Raw genomic sequence first — 17,790 nt, 5'->3', positions numbered from 1 at the left:
GAGAGGAGATTTGGGAAGATTTTTTGGATCTAGACCATGGAAGTATTGTGGTTAGGAAACTGGGGTGATATTAGGTGATGCCCAGAGCCATATGGAAGTGACAGTCAGAGATAAGGATCATGTGGGAAGCTTGGATTTCTAGGGACATGGATGAAAACCAAGGTGGAAGGCCAGAGGGGACATCCCTGGCGTGTGCCTCATCTAATGCTTGTCTATTTATTGAGTCTGGTGTCAGGCATCTTGTGGGGAGGTGAGGAATAGGGGCGGGGTGTTGGGCAGCAGGAAGGGGAGCATCTCCTTATGTTGGCATGGGGTGGAATAAAAGTTATCTTCAGTACCTTATTGCTTAACTTCTGGATGACTCCAGGAGTAATTCCATGTCAGATATGTCCAATGATGTGTATAACTAAAGGTGGATGTGGATTGAAAACATGGCACTTGAGAGAGTTTTTCTGGAATTTGAAGTCTCCATGGCATCAGAAAAAGTGTGCTTTCGGAATGGACTTTTCTCTTTAAGTTCTTATAGCTTTCCAGAATTTCTAGAAATAATTTTGCAATGGTGGGGTATTGGATGGGTGTGGTATCACACCAGGTGTCCTTACCTGCTGCCTGACTTTGGGGGATTACTAGGCTGATTCACCCTTTTCCACCAGACTTCTCCCACCACGTCCTTGACCACATCTTTCACAGCCCTAATGGAGTGGGGCTGAACCTTTCATCTGCAAGGTAGTTAGTATTTCATCCACAACAGGATTTTGCATTTGCATATAATCGGTACAAGTGACATTTTTAGGTCTGTAAATAGATGCATTTTTCAGATGAGTATTTCTCTTTCATAATAATGATGATGATAAAAGTGTTGATTTACAATTGAAACACAATCATGCTGTCTTATGGGGTCTTATGACCTGATTACTTGCTGAGTCTCGACAGGGCTCCATTGTGTGGATTTTACCTCCTTACCAGATACAAAGCTCCAGGTTGTTCATCTGCCCTCGGCACAGTATACTGCACACACAGGAGTTTCTAAAATCTACTGGCCAGTGTCAGGAAAAGGAGTCTTGCCTGCACCCTGGTTAGCATGGATTACTGTTGACAGAAAGTTTGTATCAGTGGGCAGCATCTTATTCAGATAATTTTTTTTTTTTTTTTTTGCTTTTCCTTATAATGTTATCCTTGGGGGCATCTCTTCATGGGCTTGCTGACCTTCATGGCCAGTGAAGCTGCTTGGTGATGAGTTTCTTCTTCCCCATCAACATTTCCACAATAATGTTGAAAAACAGCCCCTCCTAAACCTCATGGCTTATGTAGGCCTTACGGCAACAAGTGTCTATTTTTCTTCCTCACCAGTCTGCATTGGTTGGGGTGGTTCTGCCTCTGGCTGCCAGTTGCTTGGGGTTGGCTCCACTGTGGGCTGGGTTCAGCTCTGCTCCAGGAGTTTCCTTGTATCCATTAGAGCAGAGACTGCATGAGGTTCTCCAGCCACCATTGGGTCATATTTCTAAGGACTGGTTGCCCCAAATCATTTGTAAGTGTGCATCAACCAAAGGTGTGGCTTCAGCTAAAGAAGAATTTGTGGCATTTTTACAGACTACCACAAGAGGGAAAGAGGACAGGGACCAAGGCAGTTGTTAAAATTTGAAATCACCAGAGTCATATTAGCTTTTAAGTAACAGTGCATCACTAATGATATTAATCCTTGTCAGTGTTTTCTGTCTTATGTCTGACAAGTTTATTTTCCTTGTTCTCACTGATCTAAATTGTCTTATTTAAGTTGTCAAATTCACCTTGTATGATTATTTCCCCTTTTTTGTATAACAGTCTGTAATCTTGAGCATCGTGGTTTCATGATTTCATGTCATTGTCTAGGGAATTTGAGTCAACTAGTAAAGGATACTATCTTCATTTACACATGGTTATATAGGCAGGGCTGGGAAGGCTCTTAGTTCTCTGGGAGGGGGCAGCAGGAGGGATGGAGCTATAGAAAGGACTGGGTATCCTTTCCTACTAGGGAAGAACTGAATGAATTGAGCTCCTTATTCCTTTTGAGGGTTTCCACTGGGGCTTCCGAGTGGGATAAGGATCCTTCCCCTTCCTTTGGTGCTTCCTGGAGACTGCTGAAGCAGGTTTTCATGAAGCTCTGTTATGATCCTCTCAGCTGAAAAGGAGTAGAGGGGCACCTGGGTGGCTCAGTCATTAAGTGTCTGCCTTCAGCTCAGGTCCTGATTCCAGGGTCCTGGGATTCAGCCCCACATTAGGCTCCCTGCTGGGTGGAAAGCCTGCTTCTCCCTCTCCTAGCTCCCCCTGCTTGTGTTCCCTCTCTTGCTGTATCTCTCACTGTCAAATAAACAAATCTTTTTAAAGAGAGAGAGAGAGAGAGTAGACATGGTATTGAAAGGGATTATATGTGAAGGGAAATGGAGGAATAATCCCATTGTTTTCATAGGTTTTGTTTCATGGTAGTGCTTATTACTGTATTGGGATCAAGTACCATTTAATAAGGCCAGTCTGAACATTACTGAATTGTACCTGTGAAAAGGAAGTTGGAGTCTGCAGTGGCAGGACCAAGAAACAGGTGAGGCCCGGAGGACCTGAAGCAGTGTTAGAGGAGTCTGATACTGTCCCTTATGGAGAAACCCACTGTACATTATTCTAATTAGGGTGTCAGGGCCTGATAATAAAATTAAGAAGGTTTGGGTCAACTGGCAAGCTTCACACACTGCAGAGTCCAAAATTACTTAGGCTTTACTTAAGAAGCACCAACATTCACTCATGAGAACACACCCTTCACAGCACTTGCAGATTTTTCAAAGAAGGTTCCCCAGATTTCAATGGGGATGTTGCACATGGGAGATAGGGACTCTCAGGGGCAGTTGTGTAAACATTCTTCCCTTCCACTGTGTCCAGCTCCATGCCTCACTCCCCACCTCCACCAGACCTGGCTGTTCCAAGACCAAAGTCTCTGGAGTCCTGGTAACCAGTCTGGCCCCCACTACAAGACAAACAGAGATGGTAGATCGTTTTTAATTGAGAAAGGACTACCGTGTGATTAAGTAAAGGACATGAGTGAATGTTCATGAATGTGACCACTTATTTATATCATTACTTATGAGGGAGAGGAAAGCAAGCAGACAAATTAATAAACACCTTTGAATTTGCAAATTATCACCTATTTCTCAGCAGATAGCACTATTAAAAACTTTGGCTCAATGAAAATATTTTAATGCACTTGAAATCTCAAACATGGACTTGATTTCTGAGTTACAGCAACTCATTAAACCCAATGGTCATGCTTCCCACCTGTTAATAAGGTTAATGGTACTTCTGAATGTGGTATGAATTTCAATTACAGAGATTGTTTCCAAAGAATTATTGAATAGTTATTATATGTAAAACCCTAACTTAGGACCTAACAAATTAAAAAGAGGGATACAAGCAAAGTGAAAGAGAGGTAGAGACTGAATCCTATCACTAATGTAAAATATGCCTAGTTTGAATAAAGATAGGTTACATCAATTGGCTGATAAAAATGGGGAGTTAGGAGAAGGGAGTTGAGGGAAATTGGAAGGGGAGGTGAACAATGAGAGACTATGGACTCTGAAAAACAATCTGAAGGGTTTGAAGAGGTTGGGGGTGGGAGGTTGGGGGAACCAGGGGGTGGGTATTAGAGAGGGCACGGATTGCATGGAGCACTGGGTGTGGTACAAAAAACAATGAATACTGTTATGCTGAAAATAAATAAAAAAAAAGATTTAAAAAATTGTGAAGAATAATAGTGAAATGAAAAATCAGCCAAATGTGAATATAACATCACTAAAAGCTTGCCTCATGTTTTCATCCTATTTTAAAATCTAACCTCATCATTGTGTTAGTGAAGCACTTAAAGAAAAAAAAAAAAACCTCAGGATGCCTGGGTGACTGAACTGGTTAAGTCAGTCAATAAGCCTTCGGCTCATTGAGTCCTGCATCCAGGTCCTTGCTCAGAGTGGAACCTGCTTCTCCAACTGCCTGCCGCTCCCTCTGCTTGTGTTTGCTCTCTGTTTCTCTGTCTCTGACAAATTAACAAAATCTTTAAAATAATCCTATTCAAGTGTAACTACCATGTAGTGTTATAGTAGTTTCAGGTGTACAATATAGTGATTCCACAGTTCTGTACATTATTCCGTGCTCATTACAAGTGTACTCTTAATCCTCTTTCACCTATTAATTATCCAACTGAATCCCTTCTTTCCTTTCACTTTTCTTAGACAATAGAGCACTGTAGACATTCACCTAGAGTGCTGATTCACCCACAGACCCACTTTTCTTTAAAGGAGCTTTTGTCTATTTCATAAGGGGTTTTCATAGCAGGTGGAAGCTCAGATAGACTAAGGTCAGCAGGGACAGCCTGACTTCTGTGACCAGGGGCTCTGGGGGGAGTCACTCCAATCATGACATTGTTTGTGAAAGATCTTTCTCTTCTTGCGAACTGAGAGAACATTTTCAAATGATCACATCTTTAAAATAAAGGCCCATGTACCTGGAAGGAAACCGACAAGTCCACCGCATCCAAGGGCTCCTGGTGACTGTGCCTAGTAATGGAGTAAGGGCGTGACCTGCCAGATGCCCAGAAGCAGCTAAGGCCAGACCCCACCTCATGCCCCTGACAGGGACTGCCTACCTCTCCTGATTCCTCGTATATATACTCTGAAGATCATTAAAAAGCTTTTTAAAATCCACAAAATGAAAAATAGATCAGTGGCCCCTTGTTTATCTGTTCTTGTGTTAGGGCAAATTAAGAAAATGAGTCTGAATATTCAAAAGTGCAATAAGGGGCACCTAGGTGGCTCAGTGGGTTAAGCCTCTGCCTTCAGCTCGGGTCATGATATCAGGGTCCTGGGATCGAGCCCCGTGTTGGGCTCTCTGCTCAGCAGGGAGCCTGCTTCCCCATCTCTCTCTGCCTGCCTCTCTGCCTACTTGTGATCTCTCTCTGTCAAATAAATAAATAAAATCTTAAAAAAAAAAAGTACAGTAAGCTGCAGACTACTTCAGCAAGACCAGAGTGGATAAACCACTCATGTTAACAAGAAAATTATAGGCCAGCATCTATGAAAGCATTTGAGTTTAGATTCTCTTACCAGTTCCTGGAAGATTTTTAAGGCATTTATAACCATGTATGCTGTTGAGCTGAAACAAACATTTTTAAAAATTAAAGGGCTTCCTTTGTTTCTCCTTCATTTCCAGATCGTAATAAATCATCAGTCTCCACTTTATGGAAAAGAAGCTCAAGCAGAGAAATGGAGGGTGTCTCCTAAAATTTTTTTCAATCATAGTTCCAGTGTCTCATGGATTCAGGTCCAGCTGGAAGCAGGCGCTCTATTAGTCCATCAGGATTCTATCTTAACAGCCCTTTTTTTCTCTCTGGCCACTACTTCTTTGTCAGTATCATTCTTGACCAGGTTTTCTGTATGCAGTTGCCCCTAGAGACTGGAGGTTTACAAGAGCTAGCTGAGCAATCACCAGGGAGAGACAGCTTCTCTGTCTTCATGCTTTCACAAAAACTCCCATCAATCCCCCCCATTGGCCAGCTTGGTCCTAAACCAATGTCCATAGCCAAGAGTGGTGGTGTTCTCCTTAACCAAATGTGGATCCCTGTTTCCCCAGGGAACAAGAGCTTTCGGGCATTGTTGGTAGCATGCCAAATGGTACAGTCCCCAGGGTGGTGGAATATCATGTGCATTTACCCTTTGACCCAGAAAGCACATCTCTGGGAAGCTGAACCACCGATGCAGTGGGAAACATATAGAATACATGTGCACAGGGCTATTCACAATAACAAAGGATTAAAAATCATCAAACATACATGAACAGAGACTGATTTAATGAACTAAGGCACATCCATATTTGGGGCTGATGAAAGAATTGAAGACTATTAGGACGGCTAATATTATGTGTCAACTTGATTGGGTCATGAGGTACCCTAATATTTTGGTCAAATATTGTTCTGGCTATGTCTGTAGAGGGTGTCTCTGAGTGAGACTAACATTGAAGTTGTTAAACAGTGAAGCAGATTGCCCTCTCCAATGTGGGTGGGCCAGCTCCAATCAATTGAAGACCAGAATAGAGTAAAAAGATTTCTGACTTAGAGAGAATCCCTCCTGCCTCATGGCCTTTGAACTAGAACATTGCTCTTTTCCCCTGCCTTTGAACTGGAATGTTCGACATTGAGACAGTGTAAGTAAATATTGGGGCTTTGTGTTTGCTGAGCCCCCAATATTGGTCACACAGATACTTTCAACATCACTTCCCAAAATAAATGAATGTGTTAATCAAGCATCCTGTGTGTGAATGTTGATACTTTGGGGTCTCTTCAGCCTGGAAAGCAAGAAGTTACTCAGATTGATATCCATATATACAACAGATCGAATGTGTGACTGGTGATAATCAGGGGAGGGCACAAGAGCCAAAACAGAACTCCAACACAACCTTGTGAGATGGTGAAAATCTGAAAGGCAGAAAAACATGCGGGTCCAGAAACATTTAATCAGAGTCTGGGAGAGAATCTGTGGATCAGAAGCAGAGACTTGTCACAACGTTTGTTCATTTTTTGAGCACAGCAAGTGACTTTATGCAAGTTTTGACACAATGTCTTCTGAGAAATTAGACCATTTTAGACTCTTCCTACTGTTAAGCTTGCTTGTATCTGACTGCTTTAATTCTTTCATGGACTTTCAAGTCATGAGGCCTCAGGAATTCCTCTAATGTTCTGCAGGAATCTATCATCTCATGTAACAAAGCATTTCATGATAAATCACGAATATCTGCTGCTTCATTAAAAGCAGATTTATCTTCAGTGATGCATGCACAAAATGATGGAGTGGTGGCTTCTGATGGTCATTCCATCCTGCTGATCCATAGCAAAGCTGCAGCAGGTGCAGCCAATGCACTACTGGCACACCAGAACCCTTAAATGCAGAAATCCAGCCCCGTTGGTCTCTCAAAAGTGGCTTTAGATGATTATGCCATGAAAGAAAACAGGTGAGACTTATTTCTGGTATTGTTTGGGTCCATTAGCATTTTGTGATTACCCACCAGAGCTCTTAACATGTCAGATATTACCTACTTGTAGTGGACTTAAAATAGGTCAATGGGAACTTAGCCCACAATACTAGACCCAACCTCCAGGGCCAGCAATTCCCTTGCAGCAAAACCTTGAGGGAGAAACCTCAGAGTCAAAGCCCTGATTAAGGAGGGAAGAGACTCACATAGCTCTCACCAGATGCTTCTCAGCCTCAGAAAAGGTTCCATTTTTTGTCCCATGGATGGGACCATCTGGAGGCACAACCCCAGTAGCCTCGTGTCCCAGTTTCCCACAGTAGTAGCTTCTTCATTAACACAGACACTGCATTAGCTGCTCCTCCTTTCCATCTCAACTTCTCCACTTCCTGGAATGAGCTACTTAGACTCAAATGTTTTTCTCAGGATCTGCCTCTCAGAGAACGGAATGAATTCAGTCCTGGAGCACATGCCCAGCAGTACATGAGAGGGATCCCAGAGCCTACTGGAAGCCATGTCAGTACTACAATGCAGTGAACTGAAACCATAGAGACAGAAACAGCAGCTTAATGGTAATATGGGGCCTGAATTCTGTTGAACCACTTACAAATAGACTGAGATGACATAGGACTGCAGATATGTCCACAAGCCCACCTGAGATCACCTGAGCTTGCCTCCTATCAACAGAACTATAGGCTTCTGAGCAAAAACGAAGGGTGTTTATTTAGACTGTAAGATTTGGGTCATTTGTTATGCAGCTATACTAACTGCTACAGGATGGTTCATTTTTTAAAGAACTATTACTGACAAAATTGTATGTATCTAAAGCATATAATGTACTAATCTGATATATGAGTTAAAAATTGTTCCTATGTGTTACCACACAAGGAAGAAAAGTGTGGAAGTATGGCACCATTGCTTCAATGAGGTGGAGGGTTGGCAGTGGAAGCCAGAACTGACCTGCAGTTTTTAAGAGGCAGTGACCTGATGTTTCCATGTCACTGTGATGAGAGAGGATTGGAGAAAGGTCTGGAAGCGGAAGCAGGTATTAAAGTATCAGAAATCTAGAATGAAACACACCAGCCTGGGAGTACGCTCTACCTCCCCAGCTGTAACTTCTTGATTCTCAAAAGTCCTCCATGAGGCATAAAGTGGGAAAACATATTTAGAAAACATGTATCTGAATAAGATTGTATCTAGAATATATAAGCAATTCTTTCAACTCTATATTAAGACAATCCACTTTTTTTTTTTAAGGGCAAAAGATCTGAAGAACCATGTCACCAAATATTAAATCACTGCCAAATCCTGTTTTGTGAGGCTGATGAAGATGATGTCTATTAAGCTCCAACTTGAGAGATGAAAAAGGGTCATTGGTGGAGGCAGGCAGCAGCATGAACTGGAGAAGCACAGGGCCCATGATGGGGCCCTAACAATGTGGGATGGCATGATGGTAGGAATACGGACAGTGGGCCAGCAGGAGGCGTGTACTGGAAATGGTACCCTCTCCATTTTGGGCACCACTTGTGTGGATGATGGGATCAGTGAGACATATAAATTGACATGTCCCCAAGCTCAGCCCTTCTTCAAATTGAGCCTTTTATTGCACTCTGACACGTAACCAGAAACTTTGGAATAGAGGGCTGAGCTGAAGTCTACAATTACAATAACGTCTCTCTCTCTGGGCTTTCTTGTGCCCAGTGTCCCTGAACCTATGAATACAACCACAGAACATCTTGTTCTCTGGATTGTCTCCAGTCAAGTGAGCTGGAGAGCAGGTTGTCTTTTGAAAGTGGCTGCCTGGTTACCAGAGTTCTAAGGTCAGTTGGGGCCTATCACAAAGGATGTGAGGTCACTCTTCCAAGATTCCAATACATGGGCCCCTTCATTCAGTCACACCTCTTCGAGCCCCTTCTTGTCAGTTGACTACCTTTCTTCCCCATGTCATCTCCATGACTGTACACACGAGCCAACAGTGCCATAGGCACAACTCTCTGGAAATGTAACTAGGTTCCAACCTTTTAGGAGACAGAGCAGAAGTCAAAGCTTTTTTCTGTTTCCTTTCCCAGTTCTGTGTCCTAAGTCATTGTGGGTCTCCCACAGTCCCCACTTCCCCAACCTGCATAGTGGGGACCAGGCTAGAATCGACTTCCTTGGGATGTCTTTGGGTGTATGTGGATCCTATTTATAATGTGTGTGGGATGGTATCATGTGTATCTGAGGCACAAGTTGAAGGATGAAACAATTACAAGAGGGGGTGGGACTTGGCCTGGAGGACCCCCCAAAGGAGGCAGGTTCCAACCCTGTAAGGTTGGAACCATCACTTTCCTTCTTTACCTCATTATAATGTGGCACCATGAAGGGTTGGAAAGGCACAAAGATGCATACTTTGTCATCTTCTCTAGTGAAACTGTTCAGTTGTTTCCCATCCTGACTTAGACTGAGACCCCTTTGCCTCATTTTGGTCTATGAGGGGAGCAGCCTTCACAGTGGCTCCCAGGGATCCAGACCTGTGGTATAGGCATTGCTCTGTAACATTTAGGTGGTGGGGGACTAGCTTATGAACTGTAGGATACAGTCAACATGATGAAATATCATGTCTAGAGTTTCTCTAGAAGTCATGCAAAGAGTTTCTCACTTTCTAGTTACTTTGCTCCTGTTCTGTGTTTCCCTCTTTTCCTTGTTCTTCTCTAGCTCTGAACCAAAAATAAGCACAGATGTTTTGAGCTGCCATCCATAGAGGCTCACAGGGCAGAGAACTGAGGCAGTGCCAGAGACACACAGGAACTCAGATTCTGAGTCCAAAAGGCTTTCCGAATTCTGGGAGCTAACTCGGGGAAAAATCCTCTGCCAAGTCTAGCTTCAGTCACAGCCCCAGGCTCTGAAGTATCTGGAGGTTGGGTAAACAGGACACATTATGCCTGCATTCCACTTCCACAAAAGTTGTGGGAAATTCAATTCCTGTGTTTGGAGATGCAGGGTATTGACGTGATGCAGTCACAGAGGAACAATAGATAACTAACTGTTTCTCAGGCCTCAGCCTCTCTCCCTGCCTTCCTCCCTCTCTTCTGCTCTGCTCCCAGTTTCTCTCCAGCTATGCTGGAGGCCTTTTCCCTCTCCTCTGGCCCATCCAGCTTCTAGTTGTGAGGATCTGCAGTAGAGGTCCCTTCTTCCTGACATACTGGAGGGCTAGCTCCCTTTTTTCATTCTTTTATCAGCAAAGTCACCCTCAGTGAGGCCTCTCAGGCCTTCCTGTCCAATGCCTCTGCAGCCTTCCTTCCGAGCACACTTCATTTGTCCTATAGAGCCCTTGGACTTTTCTTTCACATGTCTTTGTTTTGTGCTGTGGCCCATGTCTAAACTGTGGGCTTCTAAAGGCAAGGAGCTCTAGATATGATCAGCGGTGTGCATGGGCCCACCAAGGTACCTGGTTTAGGGGAGTGCTTAAGTGTAGAGTTAGTGAATGAATAATTGAGAAGGTCTTGGAGCCCACCTCCCCTTTTAAGCACCTAGACTGCAGGGAGAAGTGGCACTCCAAGTTTCAGGCTGTTTCTGGGTAGGGCGACAACCATGATGGGCTGGGCCTAGCTCTTCCTGCTTCAGTTCCTCCAGCACATCTCCCTAGGTACCATGGACAGGGAAGCACCCTATATCCTGTTCTCCAGCTCTCCTGAGACAGGCCCAGGCAGGCAGACCAGCCAAGAAAGAGATGCTTTTTTGGGGGGTGTCCTCAAGGCACTGGATTTCTAGAGTCATAGAGCCAAAGGAGCAGGATCTCCAGGCTCCAACGGCAGAGGAAAGGGCCTCAGAACCCACCCTTCCCTCCTTTTCTGTCCACTCGCAGGGTGTCCTCTTTACTATTCCACACCCTCACCTCAGCCAGAAGAGTGCTTCTGCACCCACCCCTGTATGTCCAAAGTACGACCCTGAAGATCTCATGGAGACTAGTCTTATCGCTGGGCCACAGACACAGTGTCCAGTGTCTGGCATTTCCAGAACAACATAAACACATGAGAAACATGTAGGAAAAAATGTCCTGACCATGACTAACCATCAGAAAAATGCAATGAAGAGCATTATGAAATATCACATCAGTTGGAATTTAGCTGTCATTAAGAAGACAAGAGCTAACTAATGCTGCTGGGCACCATTGATGGGAATGCACATTGGGACAGTCACTATGCAAAACAGTATGGATGCTCCTCGACAAAATACAAATAGATCTATCTTAGGATCCCACAGTTGATGTTTTGGACCATAGCCGTAGAAAACCAAGGAATGTGTCCAAGAAATCCCTGCACCCACTGCCAAATCAAGAATTATTTTCAACAGCCAAGACACCAAAAACATCAGTGCCCATTCATGGTGACTGGATAAAGAAGTGTTTACCTATATAATGGGATATTAATCACCCATAAGGAAAGGAAATTCTACTAGGTGTGACAACAGTAATGAACTTTTAAAGCATTATGCTGAGTGAGATAAGTGAGACAGAGGAAGGCCTATTTATATATGCAGGTATATACATGTGCATACAGAGATGATAGATAGATAATAGATAGAAATATATTTTTCCCTTCTACATGGAATCAGAAACAAGGGAGAGAAAAGGAGTCAAATGAATTCAGAAAAACAGGTCACATTGAAGGAACCAGAAGCAGAGGGCGGAGGGTGGGGCAGGGATGGAGTGAATGGTGAAAAGGTACAAATTTCCAGTTTTATGAGAAATAAGTAATAGAGTTGTAGTGTGCAACCTGATGACTACAGTTCATACTACTCTATGGTGTATTTGAGAGGTGTTAAAGGAAAGCCAATTCGGAAAGTCTCATCCCACAAAGAAAAAGATGTCCTTTCTTTTCTCTTTCCTTTCTTTTTGTATCTCTAAGAGATGATGGCAGTGAACTCAACTTATTCTGATAATCTTCTTAGGGTCTGTGAAAGTGAAATCATTATGTCGTGTGCCTGAAACATGCACAGTGCTCTGTCAATGATATCAATAAAACTGGGGCAAAAAAAATTTATTATTCATAATGAACCTCAAGAAAGTTGATTTGGTAAAAAGAATGGCAGGTAAACAAAACTGAAATCGGCAGAACCTAAAATCAGTAGATTATGATAGGGATAAAAACATCCAAGCCACTTGCATAAACAATGGATTCTGAGTTCAAAAATCAGTGAATTAACAATGAAAGGAGATGGAGCAATTTTAAATTTGTGTTCTATTTTAAAAAGTTGATCAAGAAATAAAATGTCTTCATAAATTAACTCTGAAAATTACCTTCCTAAATAAAGTTTTCATGTTTTGGAAACTGATTTTAAGGTTTGAAATGGGCACAGAATGACAACATTTGGTTTGATCCAAGTTGTCTCAGGGAAAATGGATGAAGTAAAATGCCTGAGACTGGGCCTACATGGAAAGGTATAAATGGCCCAATAAAATTCATTTCTCTGTCTTTGCAGTATTTCAGTATAATTTATTTTTATGTCATTAAGTACATGAAGTTCATGGATATGTTCTAAATGTTTTAAAGGCCCTAATATCTTTGTACCACCTCCCTGTATCCTGCCTTCACATCTCATTGCATCTTGTGAAACTAAGCCTCTATACCATGAATCAGAATCTTCCCATGACCACCTCCTTCCAGCCCTTGACAAACAGCATTCTACTTTCTGTCCTTAGGAAGCTACTTTAAGTAGGTCCCACAAGTGAAGTTAAAGTGTGTATTTTTATGAATACTCATATCAGTTAGCATAATATCCTCAACGTTCACCCATGTTGTGGCACATGTCAATGTTTTCCTTTTCTTTTAAGAAAGAATACTATTCCAGTCTCTGTGTATGCAACTACTGCTCCTTCTTGGACAGAGTCTTGGATTGTGTTCATCGTTCATGGCTCTTATGAACAATGGTGCCGTGAAAAGGTGTGTTCAGATACATCTTCAGATACATCTTCAAGACCATGCTGTCAATTAAGTTGGGTATCTACCCAGAAGAGGAACTACTAGAACACGTGGTAATTCTAATGTTGATTGTTTTGAAGAACTGCCTTACTGATTTCACAGCGATGCCGTTAACATTCCTACCACACACAGTGTACAAGGTTCCAACCTCTCTGCATCCTTGCCAAAACTTGATCTTCTCTTTTCTTTGAAGTCTTTCTTTCTTTTTCAGGGGCGAGTCATCTTAATGGATGTGAAATGGTATCTCATTGATTTTCATAATTTGGATTTCCTGAAAAATTAGTGATGGGAGGTATATTTTCAAATTTCTCTCCATGTGCCTATCCTTGAGGATAATAGGTCTATTTCCCACTTACACAGTCACACATTACATTTAACTTGTTCATTGTTGTTGAGTTTATGTGATCTCTATGTATTGTGGATATTGAGTTAGATAAATGGCTTGAATATATGTTCTCCCATCCTGTGGACTGTGCTTTTCCTTCATTGATCAGGACTTTTAAAGTCACAAAGATTTTAAGTATTCTGAATGTCCAGTATGTGAATTTATTTTTCTTTTCAATGCTGTGCCTTGCAGATCCTATCCATTAACTCACTGCCAGATCCTGTTTTATGAAGCTGATGAAGATGATGGCTATTGACTTCCAACTTGAGAGATGAAAAAGGTTCATTGGTGGAGGCAGGCAGCATCATGAACTAGAAAAGCACAGGCCTGAGGATGGGGTCCTGACAATATGTGATGGCATGATGACTGGATTACATATGGTGGGCCAACAGGGGCACCACATGTGTGGATGATGGGAGCAGTGGGACATATGACTGGACATTCCCCAAGCTCAGTCTTTCTTCAAAGTGAGCCTTTTATTGCACTCCACTCCATCGATGTTTGAAGAGCTTCTTTTTTTTTTAATATTTTATTTATTTATTTGTCAGAGAGAGAGAGAGCACAAGCAGGGGGAACAGCAGGCAGAGCAGGCAGAGGAAGAAGCAGGCCTCCAGCTGAGCAAGGAGGCTGATTTGGGACTCAATCCCAGGACCCTGTGATCATGACCTGAAATGAAGCCACCCAGTTGTCGCAATGTTTGAAGAATTTCTCAATCAGATGAGGAACATAGTCTCACAGGACAAAGGGTGATGAATGGGTTGTGGGTCACCTGCTTCCAAGGCACTTTTTATCCCCCTATCATAGGGAGTTACTGTCTCAAGTCAATTGCAAAGAAGGTTACAATGACTCAAGGACACTGGGATCAAACCCAAAGAGGCACCCATCTCTAATTCCCATGCTGAGCTGAATCCAGGTAAGACTTTTATACATTTGCTCTGTGTTACCAGTGCATGGTCACTATGTTCTATGGGACAGAGGGGAGGGACATGTTTGAAGGTGAGCTAGAGAGCTATTGTCACCTTCATGAGTGAGAGGAAGGCCCTACCTCTAGTCATAGCACAATTGAACAAAAGGGATTGATGTCATCAAAGATAGAGAACCATCAGCCACCAGTATTCATGCCAGCTGTACAAAAACTTGTGGTGAGGCCTCCTGTGGCAAGTACGGATGTTAGGTGCTTGAGGTGACTCACCCTAAAGAGAAAAAAGTTTTTGCCACCACCCTGTCAAGAGTGCTCAGAATTGACTACAAGGGCAAGAGGACAAGAACTGAAGAAAGCATGTTTGAAAACCTTTTCAGGGCTGAAATAAAAAAGGTAGCATGCCCTGAGAATTGCCTCATCATGAATAGGCTATCTCATTTCATTGCTTGAGGGCAGAAAAGAAATCATCCTGTATTTTCCATGTTGAAAACAAGAAAACACAGAACCTTGGATTGTATTTTTTTATTTAATGTCAGTTAGCCAACATGTAGTACATCACACGCTTCAGATGTAGTGCCTAGTAATTCATCAGTTGTGTTATCACTCCCAGTGCTCATCACATGGCATGCCTTCCTTAATACTTCTCACCCAATTACCCCATCCCCCCACTCACCACCCCTCCAGTAGCCCTCAGTTTGTTTTCTAGTTAAGAGCTTCTCATTGTTTTTTCTCCCTCTCTGGTGGCTTCCCATTTAGTTTTCCCTCCCTTCCCCTATGATTATCATATGGCTCCATTCCTATATGGAACCTAAGAAACAGTGTAGTGGGTCATAGTGGATTTTCTTTAAATGATGTTATTTTAATACCATTCCATGTTTGACCGAATTTCACTTTTCCCGAAAAATGACCCATTCCAATGAGGTTTCCATTGGCCCTGGAGGGACGGGATTCTTCACTCTTGCTCAGTGAGTTAGGATCCTGAACCAGGTGTCAGGAGAACCTCAGCATGGTTATTGTTCCATTGGTGCCCTTGCTTGGCCTCAATTTCCTTATCTGTAAAACAATGAGAGATATAAATGCTAACTATTTTTCCAGAAGATTTTCCAGCTCCACACTTCAATGGCTACAGAAAGCTGAATGTGGTTTAGTCTATGAAACAAGGGGTAGAAATATTTACTTCAACTAGTTCATGAAGACACACAACCAAATAGAATGGAAAAAGCAGAGGACTAGAGCTCCAGTAGGACTTGAGTGAAATGCTTTCATAATGGCAAATATCATAGGAAGTTATCTTTTCTATGAACACAGAGGTGGGGACTGGCCTTTTCATATCCACAGACTTCACTTTTGTCTTTGGACATTTTCATTGATCTTTAATATAGATTTACATTCTGGCTGCTTGATGAGACTTGATTATGAAATTCCAAGAGCATATTCTAATCCTTGATCTCATAATATGCTATCATTTTTTTTATTTTGAAATTACATTCTAATTGACATATGGTGTTATCTTCATTGCAGGTGAACAGTAGTGATTCAGGAGTTCTGTATATGACTCAGTGCTCATCACAGTAAGTGTACTCTTAATCCCCATCCCCTATGTCAAACATCCCCCCCCACCTGGATCCCTTCAGTTTGTTCTCTATATTTGAGGCTGTTTTTTTTATTGTCTTTTTTCCCTTTGTTGTTTGTTTCTGTTTCTTCAGTGCCACACCTGAATCAAATCATATGTTAACGTAACACACACTAGCTTTAAGTCTTACCTCAGTTTCTTGATCTGGTTGAGTTGTGGTGCATAGACCACCAGGTTCAGTCCACAGTGGCTCCCAGGGATCCCCACCCTTGCCATATACCTACCAGTCTATAAACCGAATGGTTGCTAATGGATTTCTGACCAAGAGAATACAGTCCAAGAGATACTCTTTAACTCCTTTAAGCGTTCATGACCAAACATAGTCACTTTCCTGTTACTGTCTTGTGTTCCCTCCCTTTCTCTGAAGTATCCCCAGACTGGGAAAGCAAGCACTGGTGTTTAGAACTGCCTTACACAGAGGCCACAGAGGAAGCAGACTAGCAAGTGGCCAGGCTAATAGCAGAAAGGAACACAAGCTCCCGATTTAGCTTAAACTCAACAAACTGAATTTCCTTCCCCACTGCCCCCATGTAATCCAAAAGGGAACCTGAGGAGAGCCTCCAGGTGTGAACAAAGCCCTGCCCTGGCTGTTTCACTTCCTGACAATCAAAACACCTCTTTGTTGCTGCCAAAATGTTGCTGATAAATCTCTTTTGAGTGGCAAAAGAGATGAACTTTTGTCCACTGGTCTGCTGACATCTTGTTTCTCCATAGGGTCCGTGGACAAGGGGCCTCGGCATCAGCTGGGAGCATGTTGGAGGTGCAGACTCTCAGGTCCGTCCCAGGCTTACTCAATCAGAATCTGCATTTTTCCGAGATATGCAGGGGATCAGAGCCTGAGAGGATCTGCCCAAAAAACCACTGTGGAATGTTCCACAAAGAGGAAGGCTAATCGGCCACCTTGATACATCAATGCGGAAGTGGCGGTTATTTCCTGGGCCTTTTTGGCCATTGCTGTCATTCTAGAATCCCCTGAAGGATTGATTTCCCAGTGGCCCCAGTGGGAACTGTCGTGGAAGAAAGGAAGGGACACCCTCCAGGCTGGGACTTAGAGCAGCCATGGAAGCTAGAAGCTCCCAACTCGTCAAGGCTAAGAGACTGCTCTGGAGCTCTATGTTGTTCTCTTGCTAGATCCTTTTGTGTCAGCTTATGTTATTGGGGATTTTTCTTGTATTGCTGGAACCTGTCCTCTTAGATTCACTGTGGCTATATCTCTAAGTTGTGGCATCCTTGGCTTGTCATTTTGCTTCCATGTAATTTTAGACTTCCTCTTTGGCTTCTTGGTTGACCCAGTCCTTGTTCGGTAGCATGTTCTTTAACCTCCATGGATTCATGATCTTTCCAGGTTTTTTCTTGGGATTGATTTCTAGTTCCATAGCATCATGGTCAGAAAAAGATGCATGGTATGATGTCCATCTTTTTGAATTTGTTGGGACTTCTTCTGTGGCCTAACTTGTGATCTGGAGAATGTTCCATGTGCCCTTGCAAAGAGGGAGTATTCTGCTGGTTTAGGGTGGAATGTTCTGCCTCTATCTGTTCAAGCCAGTACATCACTCAAAGCCATTGATTCCTTGTTGATTTTCAGTTTGGATCACGTCTCCATGAATAGAAGTGGGGTGTTAGAGTCCCAACCGTATGGTATCACTGTCAAAGAGTTCCTTTAAATGTGTTAACTGGTATATGCATTTGGGTGCTCCTATGTTGGGTGTCTAAATATTTAAAATGTTTCTATCTTATTGTGTGGTCTCCATTATTATGATGTAATGTCCTTCCTTGAGTCCTACTACACACACACACACATATAATTTTTACAGTCTGATTTGTCTGCTAGAAGTATTCCTTGCGTTGTTTTGGC

The sequence above is a fragment of the Enhydra lutris genome, unplaced genomic scaffold (genome assembly GCF_002288905.1).
Source record: "Enhydra lutris kenyoni isolate GAN:26980312 unplaced genomic scaffold, ASM228890v2 scaffoldscaffold6, whole genome shotgun sequence".
NCBI classification, from domain to species: Eukaryota; Metazoa; Chordata; class Mammalia; order Carnivora; family Mustelidae; genus Enhydra; species Enhydra lutris.
Note: the sequence above shows the minus strand (reverse complement) of the source record.